Genomic DNA, 18,714 nt, shown 5'->3' with positions numbered 1-18,714 from the left:
GATCTCCGATCAATTAAGGCTAATAAAAGCAATTGCACTCCACATCGCAGAGTAGAGCTGCCACAAGTACAAAGTCAAGAGGCAAGTTCAGGCATCCACCTCGAGGTGCCCGTATGTAACACAGAAACATTTTATGGAGGTCATGAAGAATAGCCGTCCGTCCGGGATATGTTTACTGCCGTATACATCAACCATCCGAAGTTATCACAAGCACAAAAATTGTATCACCTACGATACAAAAACAAAAGGTCAAGCAGGCGTAATAGTCAAACAGTTCGCACTTAATGACGACAATTTCAACTTGGGAAGCTCTAAAATAGAGATATGAAAGCGAAAGAATATGGGTCGATAAACAAGTAACGACGCTAATAAACATGCCTAAAATTCAAAAAGAAGCAACTGAAGAATTTGTTAAACTACTATCCACTGTTTCAAATTTTTTGAGGTTCTATCGACTCCAAATATTCCCTCAGACAGCTGGAACCCTATACTGGTAAATATATGCACCGCCGCTTTACCAGAAAAGTCGTTACTTTTATTTTTTTATAGGAGCAATCGCTCTCATCACGAAAGAAATGCCCCACGTGGCAACAAATGAAAGATTTTCTTACTACCCAGTACGAAATTGCTGAAAGGGTAGCTAATAAACTAATTAAAAAAAAAAAAAATTATGACCTAAATTGAAGCTTCAATAGACCCAAGCTAGCAGCACAATAAAATTAAACAGAAGCCTTGACAAAATGCAATCGTTCACATCTGAACAAAAAACCATACGCCATATGAACTATGCACAATAGGGCATAAACTACAATCTTTCAAGAAAATAAAAAAATTTAATATTATCGACCGAAACAATTTTGTAAAAACAAAAAGACTTTGTACAAATTGTTTGTCACATGCGCATAGTTATAAAATTTGTAAAAGCAAATTCAATTGCTTGTATTGTCATAAAATACACCACTCAATGCTTAATTACAGCAAATTTCCTATCTCACCCCAAAGAAGCGCTTATACAAACAAATCCACGGGTTTAGTTCTAACAACAACTCCCAAAAAACCAAATCTTAAAAATTTCCATAGACACTATGCTGCTCCAAGGCACAAAAATCTCAAACGCTACACAGCGAAATACAAAATAGCGTATTATTACCCACAGCAGTAAACTCTATCGAACACCGATGAGAACTCTACAAACTTAGGGCCTTAATGGACCAAAAATCGCAACGATCATTCGTAGCGTCTAGGGTACAAAATAGGCTACAACTGCCAACAAAACAAGCAAATTTAAAAATTACCGGAATAGGCGGAAGAGTAGTAAAAAAAACTCTAACAAAATCTGCCCCATTACCAGCTAGCAGATCCCAACTGCAAAAACCCCCGCGCAAATAGATAAAATAGTAGCCAGTGACCTTGTACCGCAAATAATAATCAAAGGTGATGAAAATTTCAACCACCCTCTAGCCCTAAATACTATATTCGGTTGGATTATAAGTGTATTAGTTGCAGTACCAGATTCCACATCAACAACTCAAGTTGACGAAAAATTAAAAGAAAACATTATTTCACAATTCAGTAAAAGTAAAAGGAGTTAAAAGAACTCTTCCCTATATCAGTTAAAATCCAAGAAAATCAGTATTGTAAAGAGTTATACAAAGTCATAACTACTCGATCAGACTATGATCGGTACGTCGTACGACTACCACTAAATTCACAATGTTCTAACACTCCACGAATTGGCAGAAAAAACAAGTCCCTTCTGACAGGATCAGTTTTAAGGACACCAATATGTAAGTTTTCGACCACGCAGGATGGCTCTTGCCAATAATAAACAAAAATCTTGCTTCAATAATCTTGAGCTATATGGCGCGCTACTACTTGCCAAATTAGTGCATACGTCCGAAGAAAGTCGAAAACTCGACACCCCTCTTTCTCATAATCATGTATATAATTCAAAGATAATGTTAAGGGATTACTATACTCTCAATGTGATACAGTGACGCACCTAGACTTACAAAAAGCAAAGGTAGCATTTATCGCATCTACAATATATAAGCGCTCCTTGTATGGGTGGTTTATGGGAATAAGTTGTAAAAGTTTCAAATCCAACGTCAAAAAAAGTATCTTTCAAATCAAACTATTACGAATTTATCATATACTAACTCGAAATGAAGCCGTTCAATTCGCGGCCAAACACTGTACTCCCGCAAGGTCCGTCCGATTTCGCAGCCCTAATACCAGGGTATGTTTTCAAAGAAGCACCCATTCTGGCTATATCTGAGCCAGGCATGGAGTCGTTATGCTTACTACGCCATAATAAATAATATTTAAATAACCGCCAAAAAAATAATAAACACAAAAACGCATCTAATTTTACTATAATAACACGTCGTCAAAATAGTAAATCAAATAAACACGCAAAATAAAGTTGCTTACATTAAGCATCAATACCTATCGTACATCAAAATCCATATCGACTAAAACCAAAATCGCTCCTTACACTTAACATTCTGCGCCCTCCTACCGGCAGCAAGCCGAAATACTTTCAACATTTACCGTCAATATGTGTAATACTAGACAAAATATTCTCCTAGGGGGCCAGGATGTCCAATGAGCTAAGCCTCAGCCCTCTCTCCTGGAAAAACTGGCGCAACCTAATGCAACACACCGCACCTGAGAACACTCACAGGTTCTCACCGCATACGACGCACCACACCACACTCAACATTTGAGAACACTACACATGATGACACCATACACGAACATAACAAAAAGGACGAGATCACCACCCGCACGGCATTCGCTTAAACGTATCGGATTGAACAGCTGGAACGAATGTTGCAACTTTATACGTCAACCATCGCGGTCACGCAACACGATTGTTTCCCAAACGTAATTTATGGTCCTCACCGCCTCCTATTTTCGGTCCGAACATTTAAAGCGTCTTCCAAACATCAATTTAATCTATTAATAAATAATTTAAAGTTTGTAAACTCCCCAACAAATATAAATGAAAATAGTTTATTTATACCCATTACTCGGACATTTTTATTTACGATGTTTTGTGCAAGTGTTTAAATTTATTCATGGTCCCTCGAGCCTTACCGAAAGGTACCAAAAACGAAGTGCGTGTCAACCAAATTATCAAACATGTTAAACAAACGAAAATTCACAAACCTAAGCACAAAACATAAATATGAACTAAGGGGGCGCGAAATTTTAAACAAAAACCAACAATACAACATACCTGTAAGCAGCTGGAGAAGAAGCAAAGGAATTCGCACAGAACGCACGGGCATATATAATATATGTACATACGCTACAAAGTGAGCGTATTATTTCATTTACCTATCGTGTTTTATGCGCATATGTATGTAAAAATTGTAGTTTTATATACTCAATACAAAACTGGTAACAGGCAATCCGTTTTAACAACATAAGAAACGGTTACCAAACTGTAATAATTGTGGGTTTAATTTACCAGAACCCCCGAAAACAGTTTGGTACAATATATATCGAATTAAATATAAATAATTATCGAATGCCTTTACATACATATGTGCTTACCTTTGTGTTTATAAACCCTCCCTTTCACAAACAGAGAACATCAAAAAACATAATTCAAGTATTTACTTGCAAATATTAGGAAAATACCTGCTCATTATTCACTTCGCTTTCGCGCTCTCTTCGCAGTGCGAACATACATATTTATACATACGGCATAGAATCTATGCCTATGCTTATAGTATGTTTACATATAACACGATTATCTCCATTTACGAGTTTATCTCGATAATCTGTAATTAAGAATCGAGATTTACAATACACAATTCTCTTCTTTTCAATCAGAGATTAATTTTTAATCTCGGATTATACAACTAGATTTGCGGTGTTCTTCCTACTTTTATCGATAACTTTTGCGAAGAGAGGAGAAATGTCAAATGACAAAGTAATCAAAAATGGCCGACAACTAGGGAAAGAGGTTTGTAAATAAATTTTTAATAACACATTAATTTAAAATATACATAAATTTGTTATTTTATTGGAAAAAAGAGGTCAAAGTGGAACAGGGAAGAAGTTGAACTTCTCCGCAGCTTTGTGGCGTTAAACGCAATTCCCATGTGCTTAAAGATATGTCGGTGGAATTGGCTACAAGAGGATATGTTTATTCCGCCAATGACATTCGAATAAAGATACACAATTTTTATAAACTAATTTATTACAGTTCACGAACTTGTAGAAGAATTTGAAGCATCGTTTAATAGTTCTTCTCTGATTGGATTCGATTCACAGGAAGAATTACCGCTTCCAAAGATTGCAGACGAGCAAAGAAAAAGAAAAAAACAAATGTAAATGTGAACATCCAAAATGAGTTTTTGGAGAAATTTCGGGCGGCAAATAGGAGAATAGCGACAGAAATTGAAGCAATTAAAGAAGATGGCAGGAGCGATTTAGGGAAGCCTTTAAGCAAAGCATATAATCACGAATTTCATTTGCGGGATATACATATATATCTTTAAAAACAGCAATTTCTCTTCTCTCTTGTCCAGGAGAAGTTCAACTTCTTTATTATAAAGTAAGAAATTTAATATTTAAATTTTAAGTACAATATTTTGTTTTGTTAATGAATTCATTTTGTTTCGTTGTTCCCTATCCTTCTAATCCTTGCTTTCAGATGACCAAATGCGTTCTCCACAACCCTTCGAGATTTGGGTAGGCCAATGTTTTTTAACTCTTTACACAAAACTGTGAATGATTCCCTACTCATCCTGAAGCTTTCCTTGAAACATTGGTCACTATTGCAAGCAACGCCGAGCTCCCAAATATTACCATACCTTTCCTACAGTTCAACATCAAGCGGGTAACAATTGTTTTGGAAATTAAAAAAAAAAGTAATGTAATTGCTTACGTGTTTCCAAAAACGTTTTGGTTTATTATTATATAATACAAAAGGCAATAGCGCATTTTGCATGTGCATACCTATATAATTTTTTTTTCAATCTGAGTTGTCGTCTTTTTCGTATTTCTGCCAACTTCTTATTTTTGGCGCAATTTGCGCAATTAAGTATTCATCCATATCTTAAAAATTTATAATTTCACCGATTTTATTAATATTTAACTTCACCAAGAAGAAAACGAATACAACACATTTGACAGCTGATAATCCTTTGGCTATGTAAACGGTTCGATTGTTGAACCAGCTTAGAACGAGATTATTATACTCTCGCAACTTGTTGCAACAGAGTATAATAGTTTTGTTCATCTAACGGTTGTTTTTATCACCTAAAACTAATCGACGAGTTGAAGTCCGGGTGCCTGTCTGTCCGTCCGTCTGTGCAAGCTGTAACTTGACTAAAAATTGAGATATCTTTATGAAACTTGGTACACATGTTTCTTGGAACCGTAAGAAGGTTGGTATTGCAGATGGGCGTAATCGGACCACTGCCACGCCCACAAAACGTCATTAATTAAAAAAAAAAAAATTTTCATAATTAAGCTCCACAACAAGATACAAGACTCTTATTTAGTATACAGGATCACATTAGGGAGGGGCATCTGCAGTTAAATATTTGTTTTAAGTGTGCGTGGTCCCGCCTCTTAATAAGTTTAATGTGCATATCTCCTATACCACTGAAGCTAGAATAACAAAATTCACAGCGAACAAATGTATTTAGCATCTCTATCGACGGTGTGAAAATGGGTGAAATCGGGTGACAACCGCGCCCACTCCCCATATAACGGAACTGTTAAAAACTACTAAAAGCGCGATAAATCAAGCACTATACAAGCCGGAGACATTAAATTTTCTTTCTGAGATGGTATAAGATGATTTTATAGGAACCACGTTCAAAACTAGTCAGTGGGCGTGGCACCGCCCACTTTTAGGTGAAAACCCATATCCTGGGATCTACCTAACCGATTTCAACCAAATTCACTTCTATATTCCATAATATTCTTCTCATGTTTTTAATTTATAATGCGAAAATGGGCGAAATCGGATTACAACCACGCCTATTTCCCATATAATATCATTTTAAATTCCATCTGATTTTTTCACTTTCCAGTATGCAAATCAAGCAACAATGATTATATCGGCGTAAAACTTTGCGTGATTAATACGTTTAAAATATGCCACCTTGTGACCAAAAATTATCTAAATTGAACCAAAACTGTTCAAGCCCCTAGGTACTGAATATGTGAACCCCATGACTATAGTTGACTTTTTACCGATAATATCGGTCAACAAAGAACAAGGCGGCAAGATCCACAAAGAAATCCAAAAGGAGTATACCATTTGACTTTGCGAGAGTAGAAAATGTTCTGTTACATCCGAACTTAGCCCTTCCTTACTAGTTTTCATATGTAAACTTACTTTCATATACCCTACATACACTGGGTCAATTATACTTTACAAATTTACAAAATTATAAAGTTGTAAAATTACAAAAAAAAAAAAAAAAATATAACAAACGTTGCAGTAAAATTAACAAAAAAAAAATTATAATTTATTAAAAACAAAAATACAAAAAGCGCATTTAAACATAACTTATTAATTTGAACAATATGCGTTCATACATATTAAAACATATACAATTGTAGTTGTACATCTTTTCAAAGTCCACATTGGCAGGATTACATACAAAAAAAAAATAAAAGCCCATTGATCTCTTCAACGAGCGCGCAATTGCACGAGCACATAAATATATACATTCAAGTCCGTGTACTAGGGTGTACCTAAATTCATCAACCTAAGGACATAAAAAGTATTGTTAAATTAAAAGTGCGGTTCTTAATAAGTAATATCAAACTTTTCTTCACCCAAAAGAGTATTTGATAAAAATTATCACTTATCGCTTCATATACATAAATCTGTTAACACTGAGAAAATTAATTCGTTTTGACGAATATTTAACATACGACAAAAATGATGAATGTGAATAAGAATTTAGATATATAATTAATCAAGACAGGTTGCTACAATGAAAATAAAAGGTAAACATTTTTTTGCCCCCAAATTCAGTTCGATTTTCATCTTCACCGATTCAAGACAACTATGAATCGTTATTAGAAATAAAAAGGCAAAATCTTAACAATTTTTGAACTCGTCTCCAAGTGGCTCATGACGCCATAGTAGAAACTGAGTCATCAGATCTACCACCTCGGTTTCCGCAATATACGAAAACTGCTTAGACCAATATAAAGCTATAAAAGCTATGATCTCCGATCAATTAAGGCTAATAAAAGCAATTGCACTCCACATCGCAGAGTAGAGCTGCCACAATTACAAAGTCAAGAGGCAAGTTCAGGCATCCACCTCGAGGTGCCCGTATGTAACACAGAAACATTTTATGGAGGTCATGAAGAATAGCCGTCCGTCCGTTATATGTTTACTGCCGTATACATCAACCATCCGAAGTTATCACAAGCACAAAAATTGTATCACCTACGATACAAAAACAAAAGGTCAAGCAGGCGTAATAGTCAAACAGTTCGCACTTAATGACGACAATTTCAACTTGGGAAGCTCTAAAATAGAGATATCAAAGCGAAAGAATATTGGTCGATAAACAAGTAACGACGCTAATAAACATGCCTAAAATTCAAAAAGAAGCAACTGAAGAATTTGTTAAACTACTATCCACTGTTTCAAATTTTTTGAGGTTCTATCGACTCCAAATATTCCCTCAGACAGCTGGAACCCTATACTGGTAAATATATGCACCGCCGCTTTACCAGAAAAGTCGTTACTTTTATTTTTTTATAGGAGCAATCGCTCTCATCACGAAAGAAATGCCCCACGTGGCAACAAATGAAAGATTTTCTTACTACCCAGTACGAAATTGCTGAAAGGGTAGCTAATAAACTAATTAAAAAAAAAAAAATTATGACCTAAATTGAAGCTTCAATAGACCCAAGCTAGCAGCACAATAAAATTAAACAGAAGCCTTGACAAAATGCAATCGTTCACATCTGAACAAAAAACCATACGCCATATGAACTATGCACAATAGGGCATAAACTACAATCTTTCAAGAAAATAAAAAAATTTAATATTATCGACCGAAACAATTTTGTAAAAACAAAAAGACTTTGTACAAATTGTTTGTCACATGCGCATAGTTATAAAATTTGTAAAAGCAAATTCAATTGCTGGTATTGTCATAAAATACACCACTCAATGCTTAATTACAGCAAATTTCCTATCTCACCCCAAAGAAGCGCTTATACAAACAAATCCACGGGTTTAGTTCTAACAACAACTCCCAAAAAACAAAATCTTAAAAATTTTCAAATACACTATGCTGCTCCAAGGCACAAAAATCTCAAACGCTACACAGCGAAATACAAAATAGCGTATTATTACCGACAGCAGTAAACTCTATCGAACACCGATGAGAACTCTACAAACTTAGGGCCTTAATAGACCAAAAATCGCAACGATCATTCGTAGCGTCTAGGGTACAAAATAGGCTACAACTGCCAACAAAACAAGCAAATTTAAAAATTACCGGAATAGGCGGAAGAGTAGTAAAAAAAACTCTAACAAAATCTGCCCCATTACCAGCTAGCAGATCCCAACTGCAAAACCCCCGCGAAAATAGATAAAATAGTATCCAGTGACCTTGTACCGCAAATAATAATCAAAGGTGATGAAAATTTCAACCACCCTCTAGCCCTAAATACTATATTCGGTTGGAGTCTAAGTGTATTAGTTGCAGTACCAGTTTCCACATCAACAACTCAAGTTGACGAAAAATTAAAAGAAAACATTATTTCACAATTCAGTAAAAGTAAAATGAGTTAAAAGAACTCTTCCCTATATCAGTTAAAATCCAAGAAGATCAGTATTGTAAAGATTTATACAAAGCCATAACTACTCGATCAGACAAAGGCATCGTACGACTACCACTAAATTCACAATGTTCTAACACTCCACGAATGGCAGAAAAAACAAGGTCAGAGTCCCTTCTGACAGGATCAGTTTTAAGGACACCAATATGTAAGTTTTCGACCACGCAGGATGGGTCTTGCCAATAATAATACAAAAATCTTGATCAATAATCTTGAGCTATATGGCGCGCTACTACTTGCCAAATTAGTGCATACGCACTTAACATAACATATAACAAAATTGTCCGAAGAAAGTCGAAAACTCGACACCCCTCTTTCTCATAATTATGTATATAATTCAAAGATAATGTTAAGGGATTACTATACTCTCAATGTGATACAGTGACGCACCTAGACTTACAAAAAGCAAAGGTAGCATTTATCGCATCTACAATATATAAGCGCTCCTTGTATGGGTGGTTTATGGGAATAAGTTGTAAAAGTTTCAAATCCAACGTCAAAAAAAGTATCTTTCAAATCAAACTATTACGAATTTATCATATACTAACTCGAAATGAAGCCGTTCAATTCGCGGCCAAACACTGTACTCCCGCAAGGTCCGTCCGATTTCGCAGCCCTAATACCAGGGTATGTTTTCAAAGAAGCACCCATTCTGGCTATATCTGAGCCAGGCATGGAGTCGTTATGCTTACTACGCCATAATAAATAATATTTAAATAACCGCCAAAAAAATAATAAACACAAAAACGCATATACTTTTACTATAATAACACGTCGTCAAAATAGTAAATCAAATAAACACGCAAAATAAAGTTGCTTACATTAAGCATCAATACCTATCGTACATCAAAATCCATATCGACTAAAACCAAAATCGCTCCTTACACTTAACATTCTGCGCCCTCCTACCAGCAGCAAGCCGAAATACTTTCAACATTTAATGTCAATATGTGTAATACTAGACAAAATATTCTCCTAGGGGGCCAGGATGTTCAATGAGCTAAGCCTCAGCCCTATCTCCTGGAAAAACTGGCGCAACCTAATGCAACACACCGCACCTGAGAACACTCACAGGTTCTCACCGCATAAGACGCACCACACCACACTCAACATTTGAGAACACTACACATGATGACACCATACACGAACATAAAAAAAGGACGAGATCACCACCCGCACGGCATTCGCTTAAACGTATCGGATTGAACAGCTGGAACGAATGCTGCAACTTTATACGTCAACCATCGCGGTCACTCAACACGATTGTTTCGCAAACGTAATTTATGGACCCTCACCGCCTCCTATTTTCGGTCCGAAAATTTAAAGCGTCTTCCAAACATCAATTTAATCTATTAATAAATAATTTAAAGTTTGTAAACTCCCCAACAAATATAAATAAAAATAGTTTATTTATACCCATTACTCGGACATTTTTATTTACGATGTTTTGTGCAAGTGTTTAAATTTATTCATGGTCCCTCGAGCCTTACCGAAAGGTACCAAAAACGAAGTGCGTGTCAACCAAATTATCAAACATGTTAAACAAACGAAAATTCACATACCTAAGCACAAAACATAAATATGAACTAAGGGGACGCGAAATTTTAAACAAAAACCAACAATACAACTTACCTGTAAGCAGCTGGAGAAGAAGCAAAGGAATTCGCACAGTTTGTAGTTTTATATACTCAATACAAAACTGGTAACAGGCAATCCGTTTTAACAACATAAGAAACGGTTACCAAACTGTAATAATTGTGGGTTTAATTTACCAGAACCCCCGAAAACAGTTTGGTACAATATATATCAAATTAAATATAAATAATTATCGAATGCCTTTACATACATATGTGCTTACCTTTGTGTTTATAAACCCTCCCTTTCACAAACAGAGAACATCAAAAAACATAATTCAAGTATTTACTTGCAAATATTAGGAAAATACCTGCTCATTATTCACTTCGCTTTCGCGCTCTCTTCGCAGTGCGAACATACATATTTATACATACGGCATAGAATCTATGCCTATGCTTATAGTATGTTTACATATAACACGATTATCTCCATTTACGAGTTTATCTCGATAATCTGTAATTAAGAAACCAGATTTACCATACACAATTCTCTTCTTTTCAATCAGAGATTAATTTTTAATCTCCGATTATACAACTAGATTTGCGGTGTTCTTCCTACTTTTATCGAGAACTTTTGCGAAGAGAGGAGAAATGTCAAATGACAAAGTAATCAAAAATGGCCGACAACTAGGGAAAGAGGTTTGTAAATAAATTTTTAATAACACATTAATTTAAAATATACATAAATTTGTTATTTTATTGGAAAAAAGAGGTCAAAGTGGAACAGGGAAGAAGTTGAACTTCTCCGCAGCTTTGTGGCGTTAAACGCAATTCCCATGTGCTTAAAGATATGTCGGTGGAATTGGCTACAAGAGGATATGTTTATTCCGCCAATGACATTCGAATAAAGATACACAATTTTTATAAACTAATTTATTACAGTTCACGAACTTGTAGAAGAATTTGAAGCATCGTTTAATAGTTCTTCTCTGATTGGATTCGATTCACAGGAAGAATTACCGCTTCCAAAGATTGCAGACGAGCAAAGCAAAAGAAAAAAAACAAATGTGAACATTCAAAATGAGTTTTTGGAGGAATTTTGGGCGGCAAATAGGAGAATAGCGACAGAAATTGAAGCAATTAAAGAAGATGGCAGGAGCGATTTAGGAAAACCTTTAAGCAAAGCATAAATCACGAATTTCATTTGCGGGATATACATATATATCTTTAAAAACATATGATTTGCGATTAACGCCAACGAAGCTGCAGCAATTTCTCTTCTCTCTTGTCCAGGAGAAGTTCAACTTCTTTATTATAAAGTAAGAAATTTAATATTTAAATTTTAAGTACAATATTTTGTTTTGTTAATGAATTCATTTTGTTTCGTTGTTCCCTATCCTTCTAATCCTTGCTTTCAGATGACCAAATGCGTTCTCCACAACCCTTCGAGTTTTGGGTAGGCCAATGTTTTTTAACTCTTTACACAAAACTGTGAATGATTCCCTACTCATCCTGAAGCTTTCCTTGAAACATTGGTCACTATTGCAAGCAACGCCGAGCTCCCAAATATTACCATACCTTTCCTACAGTTCAACATCAAGCGGGTAACAATTGTTTTGGAAATTAAAAAAAAAAGTAATGTAATTGCTTACGTGTTTCCAAAAACGTTTTGGTTTATTATTATATAATACAAAAGGCAATAGCGCATTTTGCATGTGCATACCTATATAATTTTTTTTTCAATCTGAGTTGTCGTCTTTTTCGTATTTCTGCCATTTTCTTATTTCTGGCAGCAATTTGCGCAATTAAGTATTCATCCATATCTTAAAAATGTATAATTTCACCGATTTTATTAATATTTAACTTCACCAAGAAGAAAACGAATACAACACATTTGACAGCTGATAATCCTTTGGCTATGTAAACGGTTCGATTGTTGAACCAGCTTAGAACGAGATTATTATACTCTCGCAACTTGTTGCAACAGAGTATAATAGTTTTGTTCATCTAACGGTTGTTTTTATCACCTAAAACTAATCGACGAGTTGAAGTCCGGGTGCCTGTCTGTCCGTCCGTCTGTGCAAGCTGTAACTTGACTACAAATTGAGATATCTTTATGAAACTTGGTACACATGTTTCTTGGAACCGTAAGAAGGTTGGTATTGCAGATGGGCGTAATCGGACCACTGCCACGCCCACAAAACGTCATTAATTAAAAAAAAAAAAAATTTTCATAATTAAGCTCCACAACAAGATACAAGACTCTTATTTAGTATACAGGATCACATTAGGGAGGGGCATCTGCAGTTAAATATTTGTTTTAAGTGTGCGTGGTCCCGCCTCTTAATAAGTTTAATGTGCATATCTCCTATACCACTGAAGCTAGAATAACAAAATTCACAGCGAACAAATGTATTTAGCATCTCTATCGACGGTGTGAAAATGGGTGAAATCGGGTGACAACCGCGCCCACTCCCCATATAACGGAACTGTTAAAAACTACTAAAAGCGCGATAAATCAAGCACTATACAAGCCGGAGACATTAAATTTTCTTTCTGAGATGGTATAAGATGATTTTATAGGAACCACGTTCAAAACTAGTCAGTGGGCGTGGCACCGCCCACTTTTAGGTGAAAACCCATATCCTGGGATCTACCTAACCGATTTCAACCAAATTCACTTCTATATTCCATAATATTCTTCTCATGTTTTTAATTTATAATGCGAAAATGGGCGAAATCGGATTACAACCACGCCTATTTCCCATATAATATCATTTTAAATTCCATCTGATTTTTTCACTTTCCAGTATGCAAATCAAGCAACAATGATTATATCGGCGTAAAACTTTGCGTGATTAATACGTTTAAAATATGCCACCTTGTGACCAAAAATTATCTAAATTGAACCAAAACTGTTCAAGCCCCTAGGTACTGAATATGTGAACCCCAATGACTATAGTTGACTTTTTACCGATAATATCGGTCAACAAAGAACAAGGCGGCAAGATCCACAAAGAAATCCAAAAGGAGTATACCATTTGACTTTGCGAGAGTAGAAAATGTTCTGTTACATCCGAACTTAGCCCTTCCTTACTAGTTTTCATATGTAAACTTACTTTCATATACCCTACATACACTGGGTCAATTATACTTTGCAAATTTACAAAATTATAAAGTTGTAAAATTACAAAAAAAAAAAAAAAATATAACAAACGTTGCAGTAAAATTAACAAAAAAAAAATTATAATTTATTAAAAACAAAAATACAAAAAGCGCATTTAAACATAACTTATTAATTTGAACAATATGCGTTCATACATATTAAAACATATACAATTGTAGTTGTACATCTTTTCAAAGTCCACATTGGCAGGATTACATACAAAAAAAAAATAAAAGCCCATTGATCTCTTCAACGAGCGCGCAATTGCACGAGCACATAAATATATACATTCAAGTCCGTGTACTAGGGTGTACCTAAATTCATCAACCTAAGGACATAAAAAGTATTGTTAAATTAAAAGTGCGGTTCTTAATAAGTAATATCAAACTTTTCTTCACCCAAAAGAGTATTTGATAAAAATTATCACTTATCGCTTCATATACATAAATCTGTTAACACTGAGAAAATTAATTCGTTTTGACGCATATTTAACATACGACAAAAATGATGAATGTGAATAAGAATTTAGATATATAATTAATCAAGACAGGTTGCTACAATGAAAATAAAAGGTAAACATTTTTTTGCCCCCAAATTCAGTTCGATTTTCATCTTCACCGATTCAAGACAACTATGAATCGTTATTAGAAATAAAAAGGCAAAATCTTAACAATTTTTGAACTCGTCTCCAAGTGGCTCATGACGCCATAGTAGAAACTGAGTCATCAGATCTACCACCTCGGTTTCCGCAATATACGAAAACTGCTTAGACCAATATAAAGCTATAAAAGCTATGATCTCCGATCAATTAAGGCTAATAAAAGCAATTGCACTCCACATCGCAGAGTAGAGCTGCCACAAGTACAAAGTCAAGAGGCAAGTTCAGGCATCCACCTCGAGGTGCCCGTATGTAACACAGAAACATTTTATGGAGGTCATGAAGAATAGCCGTCCGTCCGTTATATGTTTACTGCCGTATACATCAACCATCCGAAGTTATCACAAGCACAAAAATTGTATCACCTACGATACAAAAACAAAAGGTCAAGCAGGCGTAATAGTCAAACAGTTCGCACTTAATGACGACAATTTCAACTTGGGAAGCTCTAAAATAGAGATATCAAAGCGAAAGAATATTGGTCGATAAACAAGTAACGACGCTAATAAACATGCCTAAAATTCAAAAAGAAGCAACTGAAGAATTTGTTAAACTACTATCCACTGTTTCAAATTTTTTGAGGTTCTATCGACTCCAAATATTCCCTCAGACAGCTGGAACCCTATACTGGTAAATATATGCACCGCCGCTTTACCAGAAAAGTCGTTACTTTTATTTTTTTATAGGAGCAATCGCTCTCATCACGAAAGAAATGCCCCACGTGGCAACAAATGAAAGATTTTCTTACTACCCAGTACGAAATTGCTGAAAGGGTAGCTAATAAACTAATTAAAAAAAAAAAAATTATGACCTAAATTGAAGCTTCAATAGACCCAAGCTAGCAGCACAATAAAATTAAACAGAAGCCTTGACAAAATGCAATCGTTCACATCTGAACAAAAAACCATACGCCATATGAACTATGCACAATAGGGCATAAACTACAATCTTTCAAGAAAATAAAAAAATTTAATATTATCGACCGAAACAATTTTGTAAAAACAAAAAGACTTTGTACAAATTGTTTGTCACATGCGCATAGTTATAAAATTTGTAAAAGCAAATTCAATTGCTGGTATTGTCATAAAATACACCACTCAATGCTTAATTACAGCAAATTTCCTATCTCACCCCAAAGAAGCGCTTATACAAACAAATCCACGGGTTTAGTTCTAACAACAACTCCCAAAAAACAAAATCTTAAAAATTTTCAAATACACTGTGCTGCTCCAAGGCACAAAAATCTCAAACGCTACACAGCGAAATACAAAATAGCGTATTATTACCGACAGCAGTAAACTCTATCGAACACCGATGAGAACTCTACAAACTTAGGGCCTTAATAGACCAAAAATCGCAACGATCATTCGTAGCGTCTAGGGTACAAAATAGGCTACAACTGCCAACAAAACAAGCAAATTTAAAAATTACCGGAATAGGCGGAAGAGTAGTAAAAAAAACTCTAACAAAATCTGCCCCATTACCAGCTAGCAGATCCCAACTGCAAAACCCCCGCGAAAATAGATAAAATAGTATCCAGTGACCTTGTACCGCAAATAATAATCAAAGGTGATGAAAATTTCAACCACCCTCTAGCCCTAAATACTATATTCGGTTGGAGTCTAAGTGTATTAGTTGCAGTACCAGTTTCCACATCAACAACTCAAGTTGACGAAAAATTAAAAGAAAACATTATTTCACAATTCAGTAAAAGTAAAATGAGTTAAAAGAACTCTTCCCTATATCAGTTAAAATCCAAGAAGATCAGTATTGTAAAGATTTATACAAAGCCATAACTACTCGATCAGACAAAGGCATCGTACGACTACCACTAAATTCACAATGTTCTAACACTCCACGAATGGCAGAAAAAACAAGGTCAGAGTCCCTTCTGACAGGATCAGTTTTAAGGACACCAATATGTAAGTTTTCGACCACGCAGGATGGGTCTTGCCAATAATAATACAAAAATCTTGATCAATAATCTTGAGCTATATGGCGCGCTACTACTTGCCAAATTAGTGCATACGCACTTAACATAACATATAACAAAATTGTCCGAAGAAAGTCGAAAACTCGACACCCCTCTTTCTCATAATTATGTATATAATTCAAAGATAATGTTAAGGGATTACTATACTCTCAATGTGATACAGTGACGCACCTAGACTTACAAAAAGCAAAGGTAGCATTTATCGCATCTACAATATATAAGCGCTCCTTGTATGGGTGGTTTATGGGAATAAGTTGTAAAAGTTTCAAATCCAACGTCAAAAAAAGTATCTTTCAAATCAAACTATTACGAATTTATCATATACTAACTCGAAATGAAGCCGTTCAATTCGCGGCCAAACACTGTACTCCCGCAAGGTCCGTCCGATTTCGCAGCCCTAATACCAGGGTATGTTTTCAAAGAAGCACCCATTCTGGCTATATCTGAGCCAGGCATGGAGTCGTTATGCTTACTACGCCATAATAAATAATATTTAAATAACCGCCAAAAAAATAATAAACACAAAAACGCATCTACTTTTACTATAATAACACGTCGTCAAAATAGTAAATCAAATAAACACGCAAAATAAAGTTGCTTACATTAAGCATCAATACCTATCGTACATCAAAATCCATATCGACTAAAACCAAAATCGCTCCTTACACTTAACATTCTGCGCCCTCCTACCGGCAGCAAGCCGAAATACTTTCAACATTTACCGTCAATATGTGTAATACTAGACAAAATATTCTCCTAGGGGGCCAGGATGTCCAATGAGCTAAGCCTCAGCCCTCTCTCCTGGAAAAACTGGCGCAACCTAATGCAACACACCGCACCTGAGAACACTCACAGGTTCTCACCGCATACGACGCACCACACCACACTCAACATTTGAGAACACTACACATGATGACACCATACACGAACATAACAAAAAGGACGAGATCACCACCCGCACGGCATTCGCTTAAACGTATCGGATTGAACAGCTGGAACGAATGTTGCAACTTTATACGTCAACCATCGCGGTCACGCAACACGATTGTTTCCCAAACGTAATTTATGGTCCTCACCGCCTCCTATTTTCGGTCCGAACATTTAAAGCGTCTTCCAAACATCAATTTAATCTATTAATAAATAATTTAAAGTTTGTAAACTCCCCAACAAATATAAATGAAAATAGTTTATTTATACCCATTACTCGGACATTTTTATTTACGATGTTTTGTGCAAGTGTTTAAATTTATTCATGGTCCCTCGAGCCTTACCGAAAGGTACCAAAAACGAAGTGCGTGTCAACCAAATTATCAAACATGTTAAACAAACGAAAATTCACAAACCTAAGCACAAAACATAAATATGAACTAAGGGGGCGCGAAATTTTAAACAAAAACCAACAATACAACATACCTGTAAGCAGCTGGAGAAGAAGCAAAGGAATTCGCACAGAACGCACGGGCATATATAATATATGTACATACGCTACAAAGTGAGCGTATTATTTCATTTACCTATCGTGTTTTATGCGCATATGTATGTAAAAATTGTAGTTTTATATACTCAATACAAAACTGGTAACAGGCAATCCGTTTTAACAACATAAGAAACGGTTACCAAACTGTAATAATTGTGGGTTTAATTTACCAGAACCCCCGAAAACAGTTTGGTACAATATATATCGAATTAAATATAAATAATTATCGAATGCCTTTACATACATATGTGCTTACCTTTGTGTTTATAAACCCTCCCTTTCACAAACAGAGAACATCAAAAAACATAATTCAAGTATTTACTTGCAAATATTAGGAAAATACCTGCTCATTATTCACTTCGCTTTCGCGCTCTCTTCGCAGTGCGAACATACATATTTATACATACGGCATAGAATCTATGCCTATGCTTATAGTATGTTTACATATAACACGATTATCTCCATTTACGAGTTTATCTCGATAATCTGTAATTAAGAATCGAGATTTACAATACACAATTCTCTTCTTTTCAATCAGAGATTAATTTTTAATCTCCGATTATACAACTAGATTTGCGGTGTTCTTCCTACTTTTATCGAGAACTTTTGCGAAGAGAGGAGAAATGTCAAATGACAAAGTAATCAAAAATGGCCGACAACTAGGGAAAGAGGTTTGTAAATAAATTTTTAATAACACATTAATTTAAAATATACATAAATTTGTTATTTTATTGGAAAAAAGAGGTCAAAGTGGAACAGGGAAGAAGTTGAACTTCTCCGCAGCTTTGTGGCGTTAAACGCAATTCCCATGTGCTTAAAGATATGTCGGTGGAATTGGCTACAAGAGGATATGTTTATTCCGCCAATGACATTCGAATAAAGATACACAATTTTTATAAACTAATTTATTACAGTTCACGAACTTGTAGAAGAATTTGAAGCATCGTTTAATAGTTCTTCTCTGATTGGATTCGATTCACAGGAAGAATTACCGCT

General features: G+C 35.2%; 1 long non-coding RNA gene across 1 annotated transcript; it reads right to left on the bottom strand.

The window, feature by feature from the left end:
• Positions 1-1,245: 1,245 nt before the first annotated feature.
• On the bottom strand, positions 1,246-3,241 carry LOC138857550 (uncharacterized). Its single transcript, XR_011396668.1, has 2 exons — positions 3,029-3,241; positions 1,246-2,961 (listed from the first exon to the last, which is right to left on the bottom strand). It is a non-coding gene; the product is annotated as an uncharacterized lncRNA (long non-coding RNA).
• Between the last annotated feature and the right edge of the window lie 15,473 nt (positions 3,242-18,714).

This window comes from Bactrocera oleae, chromosome 5, assembly GCF_042242935.1.
Source record: "Bactrocera oleae isolate idBacOlea1 chromosome 5, idBacOlea1, whole genome shotgun sequence".
Lineage (NCBI taxonomy): Eukaryota > Metazoa > Arthropoda > Insecta > Diptera > Tephritidae > Bactrocera > Bactrocera oleae.
Note: the sequence above shows the minus strand (reverse complement) of the source record. Positions and strands in the feature narration are given on the sequence as shown.